At 46.9% G+C, this 22,300-nt stretch overlaps 1 pseudogene; it reads right to left on the minus strand.

Moving 5' to 3' along the window:
• Positions 1 to 1,193: 1,193 nt before the first annotated feature.
• LOC119252142 (patr class I histocompatibility antigen, A-126 alpha chain-like) overlaps positions 1,194 to 22,300 on the minus strand; it is a 30,002-nt pseudogene continuing 8,895 nt past the window's right edge.

Below are 22,300 nucleotides of genomic sequence, written 5' to 3' on the forward strand. Positions count from 1 at the left end.
GAGTGTAGACTGGTCCAGCTATGATGGAAAGCAGTATGGGGGTTCCCACAAGATTAAAAATGGATCTGCCATACAACCCAGCAATTCCACTTCTAGGTGTCTATCAAAGGATATAAAAATATTGATTCAAAAGAAAATTTACATCCCCGTGTTTATTGCAGCACTATTTACAACAACCAGGCTATGGAAACAACCCAAGTGTCCCAAAACAAATGTGGATCAAGAACATGTAGTATATACACACATAATGGAATACTACTCAGTGATGAAAAAGATAAACTAATGCCATTTGCGGCAACATGGATGGCTCTGAAAGGGATTATACTAAGTGAAGTAAGCCAGAAAGAGAAAGATAAATACCTAATGTTACTTACATGTGAATAGAGAGAAACCAAACAGGTTTAGATAAAGACAAACATTGAACCCAAACTTTGAAAGGTGACTATAGAACTTTGACATCCAGAGGGGGGAAGGAAAGGGTGGGGAGAGAGCACAATCAGACTTTTTTCTGTATCCGATGATACCTGGGGATAGACACAGTGTTATTTTACATTTCCATTTAGTGACCACATTCTAAGGAGAAAATGACATTTAGTCTAGCCTAACATCTGTAAGTTAACACTAGTTAGGATTACTGCAGTTTTCCTCACTCCAAAGTGTCAGGAAAAATGGGGCTTCATCCCTTCTCCTGCCCCTTTCAGGATGCCCTATTTGACACCTGGGCTGGAGAGGGGGGAGCACAGGGGAGCTGCCGGGTTGGTTCTTATGGAAGTTGATGAAGTCACATTTGTCCGCTGAGGAGCCCACCTCACTCTTCTCCCTCCCCTTCTGCTCCCTCGGACTCCCTTAGCTACTAGCTTCTCGCTGTTTTCGTCTCCTTCCTCCTCTCCATACCAAGAACAAACACTTGTTTGAAAGCATTTCTCCGTTCTAAGAACCCCACTAGGCAAAGAGTCTGGGTCTGTGGTGAGCCTGAAATCTTTCTGGGTCACCCAGGACCAAGGCTGCAGGAGAGACTGAATCATGGACTGTCCCTAGAGGAGCGGTCAGAGGAAACACCTACAGGCTCTGGTGAGGATGTGGCATTTACAGGGCAGTGGTGGAGGGGGATGCCCAGCCATGCAAAAGCCCAGGTTGGCCCTGCCCACCTCCCGGAGCTTCTTCCAGGCCTCACTCACCTCTCACAAACTCCTTCAGCTCTCCCTGGGGACTGATGGTGCTGCCACACCTCCAGTAGCGATTGTGTTTCCCACTTCCAAAGAAGTGATGTTTGTGTTTCTACAGTGGGTAGGGAATGTAGGGATCACCGAAGATCCTGAGGTGTCCGGAGTAGGTGGTTCAAGAGGTTTCAACCCCCTTCCTCCTTCTCCAGAGAACTCTAAATCTGGCTTGTCCCTGGAAGATTCTGGAAGAAATTATGTTGTGGGTAGATCCAAATGGACCCATTTGGTGAAAGCCACACAGGCTGTGGAAGAGCCTGCTTTTGCACTTTTGTGGGATTGTCACACACTTCCCCTCACCTCACTCTGGTCCCTCCATTCACCTCACCTCTCTATGACTTCTCTGTCTTTCTCTTTCCCCCTTTTCACAAGCGAGTATGGGGCCCCATGAGAGCTACTTCTGGGAAAAGGCAGCAGCTTAGGAGAGAGGCTAAAGGTGTGGGGGGTGGGGAAATGCAGCAGAGCCCAGCACAGGGTGCAGAGCCAGCAGAGGAGAGGGTGGGTCATAGTCCACTACCCATCAACACTGAGTAATGGTTTCTGCCTCCCATCCCTGATGGGTCTTCACACTGTTTCCATCCCCCTGGTTTCAGCAAGCCTGGCTTTGCTGCCCACACCTTGGTGGACAACAGAGGGGCCTGCTCTTCTGCAGCGATGGCTCAAGTCTGAGCAGGACACTGAGTCCACTGTGGCTGGAGAAGATGAGGCCAGACTGGTGCGATGGGGAGACAGACAGAGGAGCAAACGTGCAGACAAGGACAGGGTCCATGAGTCACTAATGTAAGACTGTAATAGTTCTTGGCAGGAGGCTTCTAGTTTGAATCAATAGGTTCAGATCTTTTGATTTTCTATAATTAACCTAGAGAAATGCACACAGAGAGCATCAATTTTTCCCAGGGAAAATGCTGGGATTTGATCATTTTTTCTGATTTTGAAAGAAAGCACCATAGAGATGCAAAGGCTCATTGCTTGTCCTTAGCTGGCTCCTTGGTCACAGGAGAGATGGAAGGTTGACTTTCCCACGGACACCAGATTCCTACGGTGGCTGCTTCACAGAACAGGGCAGCTGCTGTGATTCAAGCCTATCAGATGGCTTTGATATCTTGCCTACAACACCAGGGAGGAGGTCCCAGAGTGTTCATAATGCCCTCACAGTATTCTGCTATTTGGTCACAAGTACCCAGACTTCCAAGGGCCCTGCAGCTAAGGGTCTTTTTTGCTGTGGAAATGTTTCCTGGGTTCTGGTTAGGACCAAGTAAACACGTGGACTACCCCTTTCGTGCCACCATAAAATCAGTTGTCTAACAATATTATTTTCCCTAAAAGACCATTTTCTCTGGGGCCCAGTGGACTAAGCTATGAATGTGCTGTAAAAAGGGAAACCTCGCTCTTAAGGGAAGTGTTGGGTATTGGTTTAGTCTGATCCATAATTCCAGTGATAACGAAAAATTCCTTTTCTGGGGCAACCTCTTTTTTTCCTTTTCAGTACCTGTGTTCTGAAAATTAAAGTCTCAAGTTGGCATGAGAGAGAAAATACTTGAATGACGCCATTGTTGCTTGTTAAGATGCTTCTTTAGCTTCCCTCGCTGCTAGATTGCTTTTAAGTTGTCTGTTTTGGAGTGCCCCTGTGTTTTAATTATTGCTGATTTTTTTCTCACGATTTTCTTTCTTTATTAATTGGAGAACAGGGTGCAGGCCAGAGGTGAGGGGGAGCAGGGTGTGAGGATTCACTGGAGACACAGTGGAAGCAGAACATGAGGATCTACTAAAATACACTGCTATGGGGAGCAGCGGTTTAGACAGGAGAGGTCTGCTGCGTCGGTCAGGGATTGAATTCTGGCCATCATGGTGGGCTTTCTTGATGGTGATAGCACTGAGACTTAGCTCCTAGGCCACCAGGGAGGCCCTATTACCAATTGTTTAGGGAGCAGTAAGGTGTCTAACAAAGCAGTCACTTGTTTTCCACTTTTGAGGGCTGTCTGGTAGAGTTCTAGAATCCTATCTGCTTTCAAAGCATTCCGAGATCACCCAGCACTGCAAATGCACATCTACTGTTTGTGTAGATGTTTGCTCTTTTTTCTTTTACCAAATGGCAGGCTCAGGTCAATGTAACACATTCTGCCGTGACTCTGAGTAAGCCTCAGGCAAGGAGCAATTTTGAAAGTGGACACTAAGGAAGTCACAGCATATGCAGCTTGATATTTCCCAGGAGATCATTATAAATAAGAACTACCTGCAAATAAAATAAAGTCAGCATTAGGTGTGAAGTTAAGCAAAATTGGGGCAGGAGGTGGAAACAACCTGGTTGATGGGTCCTCACCAGCAGGCTTACAAACTGCAGACAGGACACGAAAGCAGACATTCAGGAGGAAATGACAATAGCAGGATTTATTTATAGGGAGAGAGGGAAGGAGGGAGAGAGAGACAGAGAAAGAGAGAGAATACACACTTTAACAGAGGGCCAGATGCTTCTTTCTGGGCCCAGATAGCACCTGCTGAGCTGAAAGCAAGGTCCAAAGCGGAGCCTTAAATGGCAAACTGCAGGCTTCTCCAGACACCCCTCTTCACCAGCGACTAAATTGCCAGAAACCTCCACTTCAATTGCCCAAGAACCTCAGCTCTACCCCTCTTTCCCTCTACAAGTCGCCAACCCAGGTAGCTAATGAAGACAGAGAAACTGCTCAAGAGCCAGCCCCACTCACGGGGTGGATTTGGAAAAGCTCCACCTTCTACCTTAAGTTGACCACGAGTGCCACCCACTGGTTCAGAGGTTGTGCCTCTTACTGGTGCAGGGTTTTCATGCAAATCATTCCTAGGAGTCCAGAGTGAATCAGTTAGCTTTATGTAGTCATGATTGAGTTCTGTTGAGTCCATTTCATCTGGAAGTAGAGTAGCTGGGTTCAGCTTGCTGCATCTGAGTGAAGTCCTATCAGGGGATTTCATAATAGGTTCATCAGCTGACAGAGTAGGGTTGGCTATGATGTGACTCTAACAGAGCTTCAACTGAATGAGGACCACAGGCAAATAAGGTCTTAATTAATACTCTTTTCCTCAGTAGCCCTAAGATATGGTTTCCTCATAGCCCTAAGACATATAGTCCTTGCCATTGAATCTGTTTGCTGACTGTAGTACCCTAGAGGTCTGTGACAATCCCCATATTGTAAGACCCCTGAAGTAACCCCTTATGTCTGGGAATGAACAGGAAAAAGAGGAATTCATGTGTGTAAAGACCTGGTGCTAGTGCCAGGTTCAAGTCTCGTTTAAGTCTCTCAGTGTGTATGAATTGGGTCCAATGTAGATGCTCTAGTTGTTCCTCTGTCAGGACACATCTAAGGGTTCCACTAATGTTGAAAATTGATGAGATCCAATTTCAACAGTAGCCTCCCATTCCCCAATCTCCTCTATTTTCTCTTGGTTTTAGATGTTGGAAAACTTAGGACCTCTTTGTCTCCACTTGGGTCTATTAAAAGTCCTTCTTCTAAAAGTATGTGCCCTTGGGCCTCCCCGGTGGCGCAGTGGTTGAGCGCTGGGTTGTGAAGCTGCCCGCGGCCTCTGCAGCGTCGGTTAGATCCCCGGCTGCTCCCAGGCCACCAGAGGAGGGTCCCACATGGCGCGCAGACCTCTCCTGCCACCTGCTGCTCCCCTCAGCAGTGTACTTCGGTCCTTCTGCCTGCTCTGCTCCCCGCTCTGGCTCTGGTGAATTCTCTCACCCTCCCGCGCTTCTGACTGTACCCAGTGCATGTATAAACAAAACAAACAAACAAACAAATAAATAAATAAAACATGCCTCTATAAAAAAAAAAATAAAAAAAAAATAAAAAAAAAATAAAAGTATGTGCCCTCGGTATTTGACCAATTTTGGACAAAATTGCAGTTTCTCTGTAGAACTCTATGTTCCTCCAATGCCAGTTACTGGAGAAGATAGAGAATATCTTGTTGAGAATCTGCTAGAGGTTTGGAGCATAGAAGTTGTTCTACTTCTGCATATGGATTTTGGTGAATTATGAGGAAATTTAAAGTCATAGAGGTTGATTTTTAGAATTTAAGAGAAGTGGGGATTTTCATGTGTCCCTGGGGTTTAGTTCACTTGAACTGGAATGATTCCCAGTGAAGGGAAGCATATATTGCCCATTGGGGTGAGCTGGTGTGCGAAAGGAAGCACTCCACAGGTAGATTACTGAAAATGGGTGAGGTCTTGAGATGGAGCAAAAGACAGCAATGCAAGTGCATTAGGAACCAAGGGTGGGGTGGTGTGGCCAGTGTTCACGGTCTTTAGGCCTTACATAGTCTCCATCCTTTCTCATTTGTTCTTTTCTTGTTTTCTTCTTCCTTTTTTTTTTTTTTTTTTGGTTACCAGTACAGGGCATAATGAGTTCCTTTCTTAAATTGGATTGTAAGAAGTTTGCCTTCTATGGCTTTTATCTTCAGTGGATATTGTGAATATATGGTAATAGTTTTTCGGAATCCAGGGACATTTTAATTTTGTCTGCTGAATGAATTTTTCCTGTATCTGTGGATGTGGAAGCCTAGAGTTCCTGCAGTTGTTTAAGAGTTCATCATTTTCTTGAGTAATTATCTGAGTCAAAAGTATTACGTTATGAATATTTATTTTGTTTGTATGAGGTTCTAGTAGTTCTCAATCCATTTATCCTTTTTCAGTAAAGAGATATGTGTCCTGTATTTGTTGAGTGGGTCTCTACCTATTAAAGTCCAGGGACACGATTCACTGGGCAGCAAGAATGTCTTCAATCCACGGGGAAGGGAGAGGAGAGCAGCCCTATTACCTTCTCCACAGCCTCCTCTGGGCCCACAGCTCCTCCAGCTGCCGAGCTGGCTTTCTCTGGTCATTGTGGCCTCTGGCATTTTCCAGTTAAGTCCTTGGCCTCTGTCTCCTCAGGGCCGCCCCCACCCTATGGATATGAATGAGCCAACTGTGGGACCACCTTTCCCTCCATCATTCCTGGCCGGGAAAGGAAAACACCCCAAAGTTCTCAGTGAGGCAGGTCACCCTCACCAGCACACCTGGCGTGTCCTCTGAGTCCTCTTGTGGAACGTAGTCCTCTGGTGCTCTTCTGGCCTCATGAAATATCTTCTTTCTTTCAACCACACTGTCCCATCTTCTCCCATGTGCAGGGCAGCTAAGTCATGTCAACTTGTCATGAGTTGGGGCTCATGTTTTCCAGTCTACATAGGTCTTAGTGGTGGGATTGACGCTTGGTATCCATGATAAATCCATATCCTGGGACAGTGCTCCCAAACGAATGAACATTTCCTTAGCCATTCTCACATTCTGGCCCCTTGATCAAGCACCCTCAATTTTCAATCCCAGGTGTGCTATTCATGCCCAACAGGTTTGTGCTGGCTAATTCTTGCAAAGCTCCTGCGCTGTGTTTTTATCACAGGGGGGAGATTTCTGCAGCATCTCCCAGCATAAGAGCTAGCCCTTACTAGAAAAGCCCTGTGTCAGTATCAAAGCCCTTCAGGTGCCTCTGAAGGACAAGGACAAAAGAGCAGAGAGATGACCCCTGAGGAGTGACCACGTCAAAGCCCACGATGTACTGAGCACAGACTGGACACAGGCCCCGCCCCCTTGGCACCTCACAGCCTCTCCTGTCCCCATCTGCACAGACTAAGCAAAGCAAATAAGAGATTCTGGAAGGGCTTTGGATCTCCCATTTGCCTCCTTGCAAATTTTAGGAATATTTTTATTAAACCATCAACCCCATGACAAAAATAGAAAAAAATAATTCCATATCTAGATTATTATTTTCAATAAGGAAACAGACACAAAGTAAAGACAGGCTATAGTCAGCTCAGCCCCACCTCTGCTGGAACAGGGATGCCATCAAGGAGAGAAGACAGTCAGTATGGGGAGGGGGCCTGGTAGGCATTATGCTATTAGGAATACAGACACATGCAGTTGCCCTTTGCAACAAGGGAAACGAGTAGAACTTAAAGTCACAAAGTGGGAACAAGAAGAAACCCTGCATCACTCAGCCCCCACAAGGCAGCTGTCTCACACTGTGAAGGAAAATGATCAGGAACAAAGTTTGGGAATCACATAAGTGTTAACATTCTCAACAGTCCCCCTCATTCTCAGAATGTCTTACTTACAGCTTCCCCATAACCTGGTCCCATTCTCTCTGCCCCAGCCCCTCCCACCACAGGCCTCCAGGGTCTCACCTTTAGGGGCTGAGAGACACATCAGAGCCCTGGGCACTGTTGCTGCCTGGGGGGAGAACAAAACAGAACCTGGTCAGAGCCATGAGAGATGAGACCACAGGAAGGACTGATGAAGGTGACTCCCCCATGGGCTCCATCTACACTGTCTCCAGGGCTCAGGGACCAAACCCCTGATCCACACTTACCTGTAGCCTGAGTGTATCTTCCTCCTGTCCACCTGTGGGATGAAGGATCATGTAAGTCCAGGGAGGAGTCAGCCCATGAAGTCCTAAAGGAATTTAGGAAAGTCCAGGGAAATTTCCAGAACTGTAACTGAAGACCCAGGGCAGAACCAGGAAATGTGAAGTAAGGAGATGAGGAGAGACTCGACCAACCCCTCCTGGAATCTGTCCTCAGCCACGATCTTCCCCTCTGATATTTTCTGGGAATCAGCTCCCCATCACCAGAAATATCAAGGTGAACAATTTGTGATTCATATTCATATGTGTTTTACACAAACGTGTTAGCAATCAGCTCCAGATTGGGCAACATATTAATGGTAGGGCAAGTTCTCCCTGGGACTTGAAAGCCCCCAGTGGACAAGACCCCCCTCACCCCTGCCACTCTTCCCTACCTGAGCGCTTCTTCCTCCACATCACAGCTGCTCCACTGCAGCTCCAGTGAGCACAGCCCCAAGGAGAACCAGTCCAGCAGTGATGCTCGTGGAGGGGATGGTGGGCTGAGGAGGAGGCACTGGAAGGGCAGGGAAGGTGAGATCCTGTTACCTAGGCCTCATCCTGACTCTCTGAAGGTCTCCAGAAGGGCTCCTGATTCCCCTGAACAGAGCCTCTGTGACCACGTCCCCCTTCTTACCCCATCTTAGGACTCAGGGTTCCAGTAGCCCCTCATGCTACACATGGCATGTGTATCTCTGCTCCTCTCCAGAAGGCACCACCATGGCCACCCATTTCTGGAAGGTTCCATTGCCCCCAGGCCTGGTTTCCACCAGCTCTGTGTCTTGAATCAGGTCCTCCTCCTCTCACTGCCAGGTCAGGTTGATGTCTGCGGGGTTGAAGCCCATGGCCCAGCACTTCAGGGTGACCTCATGTTCAGAGATGGGGTGGTGGGTTACCTGTGTTTTGGGAGAATCTGAGGGGAAGATTAAAAAAATTCACACATTGTATTTCCTCCATTGACACTGAAGTAGCCTCATGTGAACATCCTCAGCATGGACTGGACAGTGGTTTGGAAAAACGAAGGACAAAATCCGGAAACCAGCCTTGTCTGGGGAATCTGGGATAGTTCCTTATCTGTTGAAAGTTTTTTTTTTTTTTAAAGATTTATTTATTTATTCAAGAACTGGGGTACAGGCCAGAGGTGCAGGAGGTTGAGAGAATTCACCAGAGACAGAGCAGGGAGCAGAACAGGCAGACTGACCAAAAACATGCTGAGGGAGCAGCGGGCAAGACAGGAGAGGTCTGCCAGGCCATGTGGGTATCTTCCTGGCAGGCAGGGGGCCGGCCCACCCCGCAGAGGCTGCAGAGGCTGCGGACAGCTTCACAGCGCTGCACTCTGCCCACGACGCCACCGGGGAGGCCCTCTGTTGAGAGTTGTAGAATAAGGGTGAGGGCCTCCCCTGGTGGTGCAGGTGGTTGACCGCAGCTCTGTGAGGCTGTCCATAGCCACTGCAGCGCCGGTTTGGCAGATCTCTCCTGCCACGCCCGCTGCTCCCGGCAGCGGTGTATTTCGTCAGTCTGCCTATTCTGCTCCCCACTCTGTCTCTGGTAATCCTTTCACCCCCCCACAACTTTGGCCTGTATGTATAAATTCTTGTATGTATAAATAAATAAATCTTAAAAAAGAAAAGAATAAGGGTGAGAGTCCTTGTTGGGAGAATGCAGGTCTCTGAGGAGGAGAGCACAGACTTCTGCTCCTGATGTGGGCAGAAGGGACTGCCTCAGAATCAGATTCAAAATTGTTCTCAGACGAAAAGCAACACCTAGTAGAGAAATTGAGGGTTTCAAGATGGCTGCGGGGTCAAAAAGAGCCCGTGAAAGGTGCTTTCAGGGATGGTCTCCTGTCCATCTGAGGAGAGACTGGATTCCTTAACTGCCCTTCAGGAAAAGCATGGCCTCTGGGGGAGTCTCACTAGTACTGAACAGGACACCCCAGAGGACTCCTCCTTCTCGGACCAGAAGGGGGAGGTTTTCTCACCATTATTTCCTAGTCCCTGTGGGATGACAGCCTGGGGGAGATCTGGAGAGTTATTGGCCCCTCTTACCTGTGCGCTGCAGCACCTCCTTCCCCATCTCCAGGAATCTGAGCAGCCACACCATGCACCTGCCCTCCAGGAATTTCCTGAAGTGCCGAGCCTCCCCGCTGGCCTCCCACTCGCGCCGGGTGATCTGGGCCTTCGCATCCGCCGCGGTCCAGGAGCGCAGGAACCGGCCAGGTAATCGGCGCCGTTGTAGGCGAACCGACTGTACCCGCGGAGGAGGCGCCCGTTGGGCCCCACTTCTCAGACGCACAAGTTCTGGATGGCCCCGCCCACACCCCAAACCTCACCGCGGTCTGCCCGGGATCACCCCGCCCGCACCCCGCCCCCGTCCCGGGAATAAAACTAAACTGAGAAGGAAACTTAACGGGTTTCAGTCCCGCGGGCTCTCCTTAGGCCGAGGGCGGGCGAGTCGAGCGGTCTGGAGAGAGACCTAGACCCGAGACTGCGGGCGACCCCCCCCCCCCGCGCCCCCTTCCGGTCCGTGGAGACGGGGCGGTGACCTGGCCTCGAACCGGAGTCGCTCACCGGCCTCGCTCTGGTTGTAGAGGCCGCGCAGGGTGTCCAGGCCCTTTCGGAACAATTGTGAGTTGTTCCTTTGGTTCCGCGTCTCCTCTCCTCCTCCAGGTCCTCCTGCCCCACCTGCCCCGCCCAGGGCGCCCGCGGCTCCGCACTCTGGCCCGGAGAGTCGCTGTCGAACCGCCCGAACTGCGTGTCGTCCACGTACCCCACGGCGATGAAGCGGGGCTCCCCGGGGCCGGGCCGGGCCATCGCGGTGGAGAAACACCTCAGGGAGTGGGAGCCTGGGGGCGCAGGGGAGACCCGGGCTGGGGAGACGGGGCGGGAGGGGCGGGATCCTGAGATGGAAAAGGGGCGTCAGATTCAGAAGGGCTGATACTCAAGGGGGCGAGAGCATGGCGGGGCCTGGTAGGCACAGGAAGGGACTAGGCCAGGCCTGGCTGAGGGGCGACCACGGGGCTAAGTTGGAGTCTTGGGTTTCCCGGAATCCCTCCCCTCTCCTCCTCCCTCTCTCCCCCACCCCCTCACCACCGCAGGTCTCAGTCCGGGCCAGGGTCACCCCTGAGAGCAGCAACAGGAGTGTTGGGGGTCTCATGACCTGCACCCTCCGTGTCTGGGGAGAATATGGGTCCAGTGGTCGGTGGAGACTCGGTGGTGTTGATTGGCTTCTCCAGAAACCCTCCAGGCAACAGAAAGTGAGAGCTAGGATGAGTAGCTAGTATCCAGGTAGGAGGACCCCACACTGGTTGTGAGAGGGAGAAATGCAGTGGCAGGGAGATGGGGAATGCCCAAGAGTAACCTTCCCCACCCTAGACATCCCACTCAGGACTGAGACACTGAGAACCACACCTGGGACTCTGGGACTCAGGAACTCCGCCCTGTTTCCTCTTCTGGGACACCAACACCTTCCTCTCACTGTCTCCCTGATCCAGTCCCAGGGACTGAGCCAATAAGTCTCATTTCCTTTTCAGGATCTATGTACAGTCTTATAAATTAGTGAGGACCACAAGTATTATTTTATTTTATATGGGTTATAGCGGTCAATATTTACCATGTTAGGAATAAAACCTTTTTTGACGATGTTATTATTAAATTAAGAATAATATTATTTTTCTTTTTCTTTCTGGCTTATTTCGCTGAGCATGATCCCTTCCAGCTCCATCCATGTTGATGTGAATTGTATGAGTTTATCTTTTTGATTGCTGAGTAATATACCACATCTTCTTGATCCAGTCATTTATTTTTGGGCATTTGGGTTGTTTCCATAGCTTAGCTATTGTAAATAGTGCTGTTATAAACATAGGGGTGCAGGTGCCCTTTTGAATTAATGTTTCTATGCAGGAATTTGAAAACCTAAGTAAGGGACCAGGAAAAAGACTAATTATAATAAAGTGAAAATCAAAATCAATGAGCAACTATAAACTAGAGATACTCTGGGGTGGGAGAGGGAGTAGGATCAAAACAAGGGGGGGTGGGAATTGTATGGGGACTATAACCAGGATGAAAATGCATACATTGTGCAAAAATGAAAAATGATGTAAAAAATACATAAAATAAACTAAAAATGCTCAAAAAAGAATAATATTAATAGCCTATTGCATGTTAACACAAAGTGATTTTATGAAAAACATATTTCTGAAAATAATCAGGGTAAAGAGTGGATTTTTTATAGTTTACATTTTTTAAAATGTCTTTCTTGTCTGTCTATTATAGGACCTTGAATCTTCATATTTTCCCCTTTATTTAATCAATTGTTTTGGTTGAAGTCTATGAAAAAAAATCACCTCACACAAATATATTGAAGTAGTATTTTAATAACTTTTCCAGATAATTATGAATATCAACTTTGATACTAAAATAAAACTATTAATGTGGTAGTTTCTCATGGGTTATTTGCAAAGTTAAAACAAACAATTTACATTCTGTCATATTAATGCTATAGGCTTCTTTTGCCTAATGATTGTCTTGTATGTTTTATGATTTTTAAAAGTAATGCTTTGTTTCATTAGGTTATATGATCTTCAGTGTCAATTGCAGTGGAATCAAATTATCAATCATATATTTTTTTACCACAGATCCCAAAAGTAGTTATTCATTACTGTACGTTGTCAAATTTATAGTGATGAACATATCATAGTGAAGTGGACACAATTTTCCATAATTCTGTTTTTCTCTGGGATTTTATATTTTATCAAGGCAAATTACTGTCAGTTGACTTACTTAAAGGAACACACTCACATTCATTTTCAAGAAAATGTCTGCCAACTTACCAAGTCCTTCAAGTAAAGATGGCATTGCCTAAAAAAAGGCCAATTTATGTCATATAATATTTTTTGAAATATAAAACTAACTAAATAAATATTTTCCTTAGAGCTTGTACTTTGGAATGTGGAGAAATTGCTATTTATGTATGTTAATGTCATATCAGATATTATTACATTTATGTATTTGAGAATGAGATAAGGAAGGTAATTTTTAATGCTTTAACCAGGACTTTTTTTTTAAGTTTTATTTATTTATTTTTTATTTATATATTTTTTATATTGTTGTTCATTTTTGTACAATATTTGATTTCTTCTCTGAGGTGCTGTCCCAATAAAATTATCACCACCAAGACATCCGTGAACTGTCATAGACTCTTGTGGTCTACCCTCCCCTGTTTTGCTCCCTCCCCTTTCCCCATTCCCTGCCGAATGTGACCAATTTATAGTTTGCCTGCTAGTTTTGTCTTTTTTTCCATGATCTCTTGTATCGTTTCCCTATGTTCCTCCTATAAGTGAAACCATCTGATATTTTTCTTTTTCCTCCTGACTTATTTCGCTGAGCATAATCCCTTCCAGCTCCATCCTTGTTGCTATGAATGGCATGAGTTTATCTTTCTTGATTGCTGATCAACCAGGATATTTTGAACTGAAACTGACTTGGGCATTTTTTTCCTATGAGTTAAGTAGTGGTGAAGAATAACTACTAGAATGATACTAACAACAGTACCAATGGGTTCTAATGATACTAACAACAGTGTCAGTGGGTTCTCACCTGTGTGCACAATTGCCCGACCATTCAGGCTCAGGGTCCAACAACAAGAGGTTTATTTATAAAGTTACACCAGTAGTGAAACTGAGCTCAAACCTGGTTGTTTCATTGTCTGATTAGTCCATTTATGATCTGAGTACCAGATTTAAAAGGGAAAAAGCCAGGTGCTTGCATACATTCGACTTACCCAAAGGCAGGCTTATGGGCTGGAGTGGGCCAAATTGGAGCCTGCAGCACTCTGTACCCAGCACCCCTTCAGTGAGTTGGGTGTGACAGTGCAAGGGTGAGGAGCCTGCAACAGCACTGGGATAATGGTCTGAGCTGAGCTGCTGCAGGGTGGTCTCTGCTAGGAGACTGCCATGTTGATCTGGCACTCTGTGGATGCCTCTGCTAGAGCTTCAGGGATCAGTAGCCCCAGAACTGCCCCGTGGGGCCCTGTGCTCCTCCAAGTGCCCCTGTGTTGGAGACCCCTAATGCGTGAAGTGCTGAGACAAGGAGAATGTCTCGGTCATGAATGGAAGACTGATCAGCATGGGCTGGAAGACTGGCCCATGTCTAGACCAAGATGTCCTTTCTTGTGTCAGCAAAGCTAAGCCTGAGAAACCGGCAAGATTAGAAAGGGAGTAGCATATACCTGATAACGCAGAACCTTGGCAGTGAATATGTGCCCGGACTAGGATAACTACTAAGAGAATGATTCATTGTCTAGTAACTAACAAGGAGGGGAGGAGGTGGTTCATAGCAATAAAAATGAGTTGCACTGGGCACTCGGGACACTTGAGGCCAGAGTGAGAGGCCTTGCGTCCCCTGGGTCCTGCTTCTCTTAAAACTCTATGCTGTGTCTGTCATTTCTTTATTTATAGGTTCTTTCGGATTCCTATCTCAACCCTGTTCACCGGAGCTGGTCTCTGGCACCCCTGTGCCACTGACCACAGGGTTCAAGGTTGTCTCTGGTGCCAGAGTCCCACAGCTGCTTGCTCTGGGATGGCAGGACCAGGGAGCCATGGCCGCCTGCTACCTCTGCCATGAGTGCTCTGGGCCTGCTGGCCCACAGGCAGCATACTGGGGCCGCAGGCTGGGAAACTTCCTTCTCTGCTTGCTGCTTTTAAGCTGCCTGTGCTGACTGGCCCACAGGAACCAGCAGCACCAACACAGCCAGCACACCCCACCATTCAGGCTGTGGGGAAAAGACTGTTTTGCCTTATGGCTGGTGCCATGGGAATCTGGTTTCTCTACTCAGTTGTAACTACTCGGTTGTTACAATAATCTCCATTCTTACTAGCTCCACCTCAGTGTGAGATAGCCAAGATAAAAGAAATTGTGGGTAGTAGGATGAGTTGTCCCAATCCTGTTTGAACAGGTGGACTAAATCATGGAATGGCAAGCCCTGTACAAGCAATTCGGCCCACTACACTAACGTGAAGCACCCTGGTAGATTTAGATCCTAACTAATGATTATGTCACCATTTCCTGGAGGGAGAAAGCTGAGCACCCACACGCACAGCTGGAATGTAACCATGCATGCAGGCCTGTGGTAGCCCAACAAGGTAGGACGCTGCCTTCCTCTTCTCTACTTTGGGGACTTTTCCTTTAAATAGCTCCTCTTAACTCCCTTGGGAGAACTAGGTCATAGTCTGCTTTCCCAAAGTGGCTCCCTCATGCATGTGTCTCTCTAATAAATCCTTCCCTGGTTCAGCTACCACATGCACTCTCTGGTGAATCCCTAGAAGGCAAAGGGCCCACTCTTTTGGGTTGAGATACTATAACAGTGGCATTCTTCAAAGACAATGGGACAAACATTACTGGAATTCATTTGGTACCCCTAAAGACCCACAAGAGCCAGATTTATCCTGACAAAAAAGAGGAAAATGGTGTATCACACATCCAGGCTGCAAATATACTAAAAAGCCACAATAATTAAAACAGCATGGTACTAGAACAAAAGCAGACTTACAGGTCATTGGAATAGAACTGAGATTCCAGAAATAAACCAACACATATTTGGACAGTTAATATGTGACAAGAAGCTAAGAATATACACTGGACCAAGAAAACCTCTTTAATAAATAGTACTGGGAAAACTGGATGGCCACCAGCAAAGGAATGAAATGAGACCTCTATCTCACACCATACACAAAATGAACTCTATATGGATAGAAGACTTGGAAGTAAGATATGGAAGTGTAAAATACACTGAAGACAAACATAGGCAAATCACTCCACAATGTAAGCTTCAATGCTGTCTTTGTGGATTTGTTCCTAGAAACAAGGAAAGGAATGAGAGTATAAATAATTGGCACTACATCAAACTAAAAAAGCAAGAAAACATAACAAAAATGAAGAAGAACTCTGCTTAATGACAGAAAATATTTTTATACCATACATCCAAAAAGGGGCTGCGGGCCTCCCCGGTGGCGCAGTGGTTGAGCCCTGGGTTGTGAACCTGCCCACAGCCTCCGCGGTGCCGGTTCGATCCCCGGCTGCTCCCCGGCCACTGGAGGAGGGTCCCACATGGCGCGCAGACCTCTCCTGCCGCCCGCTGCTCCCCTCAGCAGTGTACTTCGGTCCTTCTGCCTGCTCTGCTCCCCGCTCTGGCTCTGGTGAATTCTCTCACCCTCCCGCGCTTCTGACTGTACCCAGTGCATGTATAAACAAAACAAACAAACAAATAAATAAATAAATAAACATGCCTCTATAAAAAAAAAAAAAAAAAAAAGGGGCTGCTATGAAAGTTCTACAAAGAGCTTATACAACTTAAAAAAAAAAAAAGGAAATAACAGAATCGGCATTTCTTCAAAGAAGATATACAGATGGACAATAGGCAAATAAAAGATGTTCATCATCATTTATCATCCAGAAACACAAATCAAGACCTCAATAAGAAACCACCTCACTCCAGGGAGAACGGCCCAGAAACAAAAAGTACTGGTGAGCATGTGGAGAAAAAGGAACCCACTTACACTGTTGGTGGGAATGTAGACAAGTTCAGTCACCAAGGAAAACAGTAAGGAGATTCCAAAAAGATTAAAAATGGATCAGCCACACAACCCAGCAATTCCACTCCTATGTATCTATCAAAAGGACATAAATAAATTAATAAAAGAGGGAACTTGCATCCTCATGTTTGTTGCAGCTTATTTACAATAGTCACGTATGGAAACAGCCTAAATGCCCCAAAACAGATGTGGATCAATAAAAATGTAGTATATGTACAGAATAGAATATTATTCCGTGTTCAAAATGATAAACTGAAGCCAGTTGTGACAGCATGGATGGAACTGGAAGGGATTATACTAAGTGAAGTAAGCCAGAAGGAGAAAGACAAATTCCTGATGGTGTTACTAACATGTGGAGTAGAGAAAAGCCAAACAGGTTTAGACAAAGACAAACATTGAACCTAACCCTTGAAGCTGACCATAGAACTGTGACCTCCAGAGGGGGACGGGGAGAGGTCAGGAAAGAGTGGGGAGAGAGTGTTGGGGGAAAGCATGTCCTGAGCTTATTCCATGCAGGCTTTGTGGACTCCACCCCCACTCCAGACCAAAGCCATCAGGACATTGGGAAAGACTAATCCCGTCACCACTAAAGGGAGGGTGGCTGGGACCTGAGGGTGGAGTTAAGCAGCCAGGGTTGGTATAAAAACCAGACACGTGGGACTTGGGGGCTCGCTGTCGCTCGCCTCCTGGCTTCACAGCTCCTGGCTTGCGGCCAGCTCTCAGAGTGCCATTTGGGATTCCAGATCGGCGGATCAGGTAGGACGCATTTAAAACTTTGTCTCCCACTTTTCTCCCTGAGCTGTACATTTCCTCATTTCCCCTTCCCTTGTAAATAAACCTTTTATTAACCTTTCGCGTGTGCCTGCAGTAGAGTATTGCTAAGTCCTTTTAAGCGTGCGGGTGAGGACCCACAGTCAGGCACCCCGTTTTGTATCGGGGCTGCCCTATAACAAGAGCACAATCAGACTTTTTCCCTGGATACTCTGTGTGGGGATAGAAAACGGTGTTATTTTACATTTCCATTGGATGACCAAATTCTAAGGAGATAATGAGATTTAGTCTAGCTTAGCCTCTATAAAGTTAATGCTAGCAAGGATTGCTTTGGTTTTCCCTACTCCAAGATGTCAGGAAAACTGGGGCCCCTTTCTGGATTCTCTATCTGAGACCTGGGCTGGAGAGGGGGGAGCACAGGGGAGCTGCCAGGTTGGTTCTTATGGAAGTTGATGAAGTCACATTTGTCCCCTCAGGAGCCCACCTCACTCTTCTCCCTCCCCTTCTGCTCCCTCTGACTCCCTTAGCTGCTTTCCTCTCCCTGTCTTTGTCTCCTTCCTCCCCTCCATACCACTGAATAACAACTGCCTTGAGGAAAATTCTCTGTATTAAAATGCCCATCAAGGCATAGAGAGTGAATTGGGTCTGGGGTGAGCCTGGAATCTCTCTGGGGTACTCAAGCTGGCCCAGGACCAAGGCTGCAGGAGAGACTGAATCATGGACTGTCCCTAGAGGAGCGGTCAGAGGAAACACCTACAGACTGGTGAGGATGCGGCATTTACAGGGCAGTGGTGGGTGGGGATGCCCAGCCATGCAAAGACCCAGGCTGGTCCTGTCCACCTCCCCCAGGCCTCACTTACCTTCTCACAAGCTCCTTCATCTCTCCCTGGGGACTGCTGATGCTGCCACACCTCCAGTAGCGATTGTGTTCCAGAAACCAATCAGAGTTTTTTCATGTCTGTTTTTACAGTGGGTGGGGAATGTAGGGATCTCCCAAGATCTTGTGGTGTCTGGAGTAGGTTCAAGAGGTCTCAGCTTCCTTCCTAATTCTTTTTTTTTTTAAGATTTATTTATTTATTTATACAAACACTGGGTACAGTCAGAAGCGCGGGAGGGTGAGAGAATTCACCAGAGCCAGAGCAGGGAGCAGAACAGGCAGACTGACGAAGTACACTGCTGAGGGGAGCAGCGGCTGTCAGGAGAAGTCTGCGCACCATGTGGGACCCTCACCTGGTGACTGGGGATCAAACCAGCGCTGCAGAGGCTGCGGGCTGCTTAGCAACCCAGCGCTCAACCGCTGCGCCACCGGGGAGGCCCTCCCTTCCTAATTCTGAGAACCCTGAATCTTGCTGAGACCTTGGCCCTGGAATAATGTGGAAGAAATAATGTTGTGGGAGGTAATGAATGGACCCATTTGGTGAAAGCCACACAGGGTGTGCAAGAGTCTGTTTTTGCATTTTTGTGGGATGGCCACACACTTCCCCTCACCTCATTCTGTTCCCTCCATTCACTTCACCATTTCTGACTTCTCTCTCTTTCTCCTCCCTCCTCTGCCCAAGTCAGTAAGGGGCCCCATGAGAACTACTTCTGGGCTAAGGCAGCAGCTTGGGAGAGGGCCTTGGGGTGGAGGTTAAGCCCAGCACAGGGAGCAGAGCCAGTAGAGAGAAGGCAGGTCATAGTCCACTCCCCACCCACCCTGAGTTATGGTTTCTGCCCCAGGCCTCCCGCCCCTCATGGGGTGTCCACACTCTTTCCTTCCCCCTGGCTTCAGCAAGCCTGGCTTTGCTGCCAGCACCTTGGTGGACAACACAGGGGCCTGCACTTCCACAGTGATGGCTCAAGTCTCTGCAGGACACTGAGTCCACTGTGGCTGGAGAAGATGGGGTGAGACTGTGAGATGGGGAGACAGACATTATTGACTGAAATAAAACCTTAGTGATAGTTAGACAAGGAATTTGTTAGGTGACCAAAGTGAGGACTCAAACCCAGGAACAGTCCATCAGGTTTTACGCTGTGAGAACTGCTCCAGCAATCAACTTTGAGATCAGTTTATACACCCTGTGCAGAGGAGCAAATGTGCAGACGAGGGCAGGCCAATGACTCACTAATGTAAGACTGTGTTGAATTTTGGGCAGGAGGCTTCTGGTTTTCATCAATAGGTTTAGATCTTTTGATTTTCTGAATTTATCTTAACCTAGAGAAATGTCGATGCCTTCTGTATGTAGAGAGCATCGATTTTCCTCTGGGAAATGCTGGGATTTGATCACTTTTCAGATTTTGAAAGAAAACATCATAGCGATGCCAAGGCTCATGCTTGTCCTTTGCTGGCTCCTTGGTCACAGTGGAGGTGGAAGGTTAATTTTCCCATAGACACCGGATTCCTGCAGTGGCTGCTTCACAGAACAGGGCAGCTGCTGTGATTCAAGCCTATCAGATGGCTTTGCTCGCTTGCCTACAACACACTGAGGAGGTCCCAGAGTGTTCATAATGTCCTCACAGTATTCCTTGTGGTCATAATAATCTTATTCATGCATTCATGAGAGTATTGCACCTTCTGCCAACATCAGGGAACATTTCACATCTTTCAACTAATCAATATTTCCTCTAAGGAGGTGTGGCAGATCATATCTACCTTCCTATTATGATCTAGCCCTTCACCCCTTATTGTTTCCCTTAGTGCCTACTACAGCAACTGGAAAATGTCGTTAAATTTACATTTTATCAGTCACGGTCTGTCGTAGTAAATGGTCAGATTTTACAAATTTCCTTTGTGATGTGTCCTTTAGTGACTCTGTAGTCACAGTGCAGGTCAGCGAGACTCCCCACGCTGGATAGGTCCAGCAGTGACCTGCCTAGTGACTGAGCCATTGTCCTTCTGCATAGGGAGGCTTCTACCTAGTGAGAGAACATGCAGGACATAATAAGTACAAGTTGGTAACCTTGGGAGGCATTTGGATACAATCCTTTTTCCAAACTCAAAGGGCCCTGCAAGTCAGGGTCCTTTTTGCCTTGGAAAGGTTTCCTGGATTATGGTTAGGTCCAATTAAACACATGGACCACCTCTTTTGTGCCACCATAAAGTAAGTTGTCTGAAAATACTGTTTTCCCCAAGAGGCCATTTTCTCTGGGACCTATTGAGTCAAACTATGAATACTGCAAAAAAGGAAACTGTGGGGGCCTCCCTGATGCCGCAGGCTGTTGAGCACTGTGCTGTGAAGCTATCCACAGCCTCTGCAGAGTGGGTTCAATTCCAGTCAGGTGCAGAGATACCCACATGGCGTGGCAGACCTCTCCTGTCTCGCCTGCTGCTCCCCTCAGCGGCGTACTTCGTCAGTCTGCCTGTTCTGCTCCCCACTCTGTCTCTGGTGAATCCTCTCACCATCCTGCAAATCTGGCCTGTACCCGGGTTCTTGTATGCATGTGTAGGGTAAATGGTTTTTGAGGCTTTTCTGCCCTCCCACCATTAGGATTGCCCTGCCTTATGGGGCACTTGTACTTGTTACATTGTTGTCAGCGGTCTTATTTACTTCTGTGGGCCATAGGAGGAGTATAGAGATAGTCACCAAGAGGAGCAGAAGCAGGAAAAAGAAGGGGAGAAGAGAAAGCCAGAGAAACTCAGAGTGAAGACTTGCCTCCTGGCCCCCAGATACCTCTGCTTGCTGCCTGCTCTATATGTAACAGCTCAATAAAAGCCTGAGAAGGCCACCGAGGGCTCCAGGACTCTCCTTTACCTCCAGGTCTGCCGGATCAAAGATAACCTGCTCAGTGGCCATACTGGCCCTACAGCATGAATAAATAAATCTTTAAACAAAAAAAAAGGAAGCTGTGATCTTAAGGGAAGTGTTGAGTGTGGGTTTAGTCTGATCCATGGTTTCCTGTGACAATGAAAAATTCCCCTTTTCTGGGCAACTTGTATTTCTCCTTTTCAGTAGCTGTGTTGTGAAAATTAAAGTCTCCAGTTAACATGAGAGAGACAATACATTGAATGAGGTCATTGTTGCTTGTGTTAAGATGCTTCCTTAGCTGTTTTGGTCTTCTCTAACTTTTTTAAAATTATATTTTATTTTGTATAATTCTTAACATCATTTTTCATTTTTGCACAATGTATGCATTTTCATTTTGGTTATATTCCCCATACAGTTTTGCCCCCCCCTTATTTTGACCCTAATCCCTCCTCTCCTCCCCCCACGTCCCATAGGGTGTCTTTGGTTTATAATTGCTTGTTGATTTTGATTTTTTCTTTATTATAATTAGTCTTTTTCCTGGTCCCTTATTTTCTAAATTCCTGCTATGAGTGAGACCATCTGGTATTTTTTTTTTTCCTTTCTGGGTCTTCCCCAACTTTTAAGGTGATTTGCTTTTAAGGTGACTGCCTTGCAGTGCCCCTGTGTTTTAATTATTGCCAATTCTTCTTTTTTTAATTAAAATTTTTTTTAAAGATTTATTTATTTTTATACAAGAACTGGGGTATAGGCCAGAGACATGTGAGGGTGAGAGAATTCACCAGAGACAGAGTGGGGAGCATAACAGACAGACTTACTGAAATACACTGCTGAGGAGAGCAGTAGGTGAGAGAGTAGAGGTCTGCTGCGCCATGTGGGTATCTCCCTGGTTGGCTGGGAATCGAACCGGCACTGCAGAGGCTGCAGACAGCTTCACAGCGCTGCACTCAACCCGCTGCGCCATTGAGGAGTCCCCAATTCTTATTTTTAAAGATTTTAGTTATTTATTTATGCATTGAAGAACTGGGGTATAGGCCAGAATTGGGGGGGAGGGGGATTAGAGGATTCACTGGAGGCACAGTTGCAAGCAGAACAGATGGATCTACTGAAATACACTGCTCTGGTGAACAGGGCTTGAGACAGGAGAGGTCTCTGTGCTGCAGGGGCTGAAAACAGGACATCACGGTGGGCTGTCTCAATGATGATAGCACTGAGTCTTAATCCATAGGCCACCAGGGAGGCCTTATTGCCAATTCTTTAGGAAGCAGTAAGGGCCCTAATAAAGTAGTCACTTGTTTTCCACTTTTGGTAGGCAGTCTGGCAGAGTTCTAAAATCCTCTCTGCTTACAAAGCATTCCCAGATCACACAGCACTATAAATGTACATCTACTGCTTGCGTACATGTTTGCTCTTTTTCCTTTTGAAAAGAGGCAGGCTCCAGACAATGTGACCACTGAACCTCAGGCAAGGAGCAATTTTGAGAGTGGACACTAAGGAGGTCACAGAATATCCAGCTTGATATTTCTCAGGAGATCTTTATAAATCAGAACTACCTATAAGTGAAATAAAGTCAGCATTAGGTATGAAGCTAAGCAAAATTGG

Source organism: Talpa occidentalis, unplaced genomic scaffold (genome assembly GCF_014898055.3).
Source record: "Talpa occidentalis isolate TD23 unplaced genomic scaffold, MPIMG_talOcc4v2.1 talOcc4.2, whole genome shotgun sequence".
NCBI lineage: Eukaryota > Metazoa > Chordata > Mammalia > Eulipotyphla > Talpidae > Talpa > Talpa occidentalis.